The 2,695-nt window shown below is 45.3% G+C and overlaps 1 protein-coding gene across 33 annotated transcripts in view; it reads right to left on the minus strand.

Annotated features, from left to right (window-relative positions):
• The window catches only part of KCNMA1 (potassium calcium-activated channel subfamily M alpha 1), a 936,156-nt gene that overhangs the window by 769,764 nt on the left and 163,697 nt on the right, over positions 1 to 2,695 (minus strand). The gene's annotated exons all lie outside the window — the stretch shown is intronic.

The raw sequence follows: 2,695 nt of genomic DNA on the forward strand, positions 1-2,695 counted from the left end.
GAGGGAACGGAGGTTAAGTGACTTGTCCAAGGTCACATGAGGAGGAAGCACGACAGAATAGTCAGAAGACAGAAATAAAATATCCACTTTGGACTCAGATTCTGATGATTCAGCCAGCCAGAACTTCAAAGCATACTTCACTGCATCAGTGGCAGAATTTTTCTCCTAGATGCCAGGACACTGGAAACCTGCCAGCAGAGAGTAGCACCCAGAGCACCTGTCCATCAGCCTATCACAATTCTGTACCCACAGACCTGGACTGGATCCAAACCAGAAATGGGAAGATATAGATGTATCACCTCCTCCCAACTGTTTCTAAAGCAATGCAACATTCATCAACACCAGAGGTTCACGGTGTCTCCTGGTGTCAAGTAGCATCTGGACTAAGCAAAGCCCAATTCACCCGGTCTAACCCAACCTAAACCTGATAGATAGATAGATAAATGATAGATAGATAGATAGATAGATAGATAGATAGATAGATAGATAGATACAGAGACAGGCAGACAGCAGAGACAGAGACATAGGAAACAGAGACAGAGAGAGAAGGAAAAGGATAGGGGAAGAGGAAAGAAAAGGAGAGGGAGAGAAGGAAGAAGGAAGTACAAGAGAGAGGGAAGGAGAGAGAAAGGAGTGAGACAGAGGGAGAAGAGGAGAGGAAGAAGGAAAGTGGGAGAGGAGAGGAAGTGATAAAGATGGAGAATATAGGGGAGGGGGAAATGAGATAGAAAGGAGGAGGAAGGAAAGGGAAGGAAAGGAGGAGGAAAAGAGGGAGAGGAGGAACGAAAGCAAGAGGGACAAGAAGAGGGTGAAGGGCAGGGAAAAAGAGGAGGGGGGAGGAAGGAGAGGGACAAGGTAAGGAGATGTGGGTGACAGAGAAAGATTTATAGATGCCTCCTTTGTGGATGAACTGTCTCAGGAAGATAATGAAGAGTTAGCATGCCTTTGGAACTCAGTGGGAGAGCCATGACATATAGTAGAATCTCACAAAGTGCCCAGTGGCTCCAACAGGTCCAAATACCATGAACTAGTCAGAATAACTCTTGTCCCACCTCTCTCAGTGGCTTCCTTTGATTCTAGCTCATTCTGATCTCTGGGTTCTCCAAACTACCGTGTTTACCGTCCATTTCCCATGATTAGCACTTTCCTATTTCATATATCAGTCTGGTGGTGTTATTTTGTTTGATATCGATTATTTAACCAAGTAAATTTGTAAACTCATTGTAGGAAAGTACTTTGTCCTCTTCTTCGCTGATATGTCAGATTTATTGACTGACTAGTTCATTAACATCCCCAAGAGAGACAGAAACCATGAGAGGAATCTTGGTTGGACTGGCCTCTCACAACTCTCATTCTCCTCGTAGCCAAACCGAAGCACTCAATTAAAAGCAGAGCCCATTAAAGGTAGAAAAGGCACTGGAGATGATATAGCCCAACCCCTTATTTTATAGTGGAGAAAACTCAGGAGAGAAAATAATTTGCCCAGTGCAGAACTAGGACAAAGATCACAGGATCCAGACGGATATTAGAGGGGACCTTGGAGGACATCTAGTCCAACCCCTTTGTTTTAAAGATGAGGAAACTGAGGTCAGTATTCAAACTCAGGTTCTATGACACTAAGTTCCCAAGGTGGTGGCAAGGATCAAGTGAGGTAATATAATTGTGAAGTACTTAGCACAGCACCTAACACATAGTAAGTGCTATGTAATTGTTAACTATTATCATCAGCATTATTGTCTTACCCTGTCTTTCCTGGTTCTAAAACCTAGGTCTCCTGACTTCCAGGACATAACTCCTTCAACCAGATGACTATTTTTCATTTTGTAAGAGAAAAAAATCCTCTAGTCTCCTGAAAATGTTCCAGGAATGATTGCTTTTATGAGGAAAGATAAAAGGAGGTGTAGCTGAAGGATGGGACAGGCAGAGGGGAGCATGAAGTAGGACTTGTCCAATAGGAGATAGCAAAATCAAGAGATTCAAAACTAATCTTTTATCATCCTGAGTCAAGAATGTTCCTGAGGGGGCTGCTAGGTGACTCTGTGGATTGAGAAGTCCTGGGTTCAAATCTAGCCTCAGATGCTTCCTAGCTATGTGACCCTAAAAAAGTCAATTCCCACTGCCTACCCCATACTGTTCTTCTGCCTTAGAATCAAAATCAAAATACAGTATTGATTCTAAGATGGAAGGTAAAAGAGAAGGAGGAGGAGGAGGAGGAGGAGGAGGAAAAGGAGAAGGAGGAAGAGAAAGATAAGGAGAAAGAGGAGAAAGAGGAGAAGGAGGAGGAGGAGGAGAAGGAGAAGGAGAAGGAGAAGGAGAAGGAGAAGGAGAAGGAGAAGGAGAAGGAGAAGGAGAAGGAGAAGGAGGAGGAGAAGGAGGAGGAGAAGGAGAAGGAGAAGGAGAAGGAGAAGGAGAAGGAGAAGGAGAAGGAGAAGGAGAAGGAGAAGGAGAAGGAGAAGGAGAAGGAGAAGGAGAAGGAGAAGGAGGAGAAGGAGAAGGAGGAGAAGGAGAAGGAGAAGGAGAAGGAGAAGGAGAAGGAGAAGGAGAAGGAGAAGGAGAAGGAGAAGGAGAAGGAGAGGGAGAGGGAGAAGGAGAGGTAGAGGGAGAGGGAGAGGGAGAGGGAGAGGGAGAGGGAGAGGGAGAGGGAGAGGGAGAGGGAGAGGGAGAGGGAGAGGGAGAGGGAGAAGGAGAGGGAGAG

The sequence above is a fragment of the Monodelphis domestica genome, chromosome 1 (assembly GCF_027887165.1).
Source record: "Monodelphis domestica isolate mMonDom1 chromosome 1, mMonDom1.pri, whole genome shotgun sequence".
NCBI classification, from domain to species: domain Eukaryota; kingdom Metazoa; phylum Chordata; class Mammalia; order Didelphimorphia; family Didelphidae; genus Monodelphis; species Monodelphis domestica.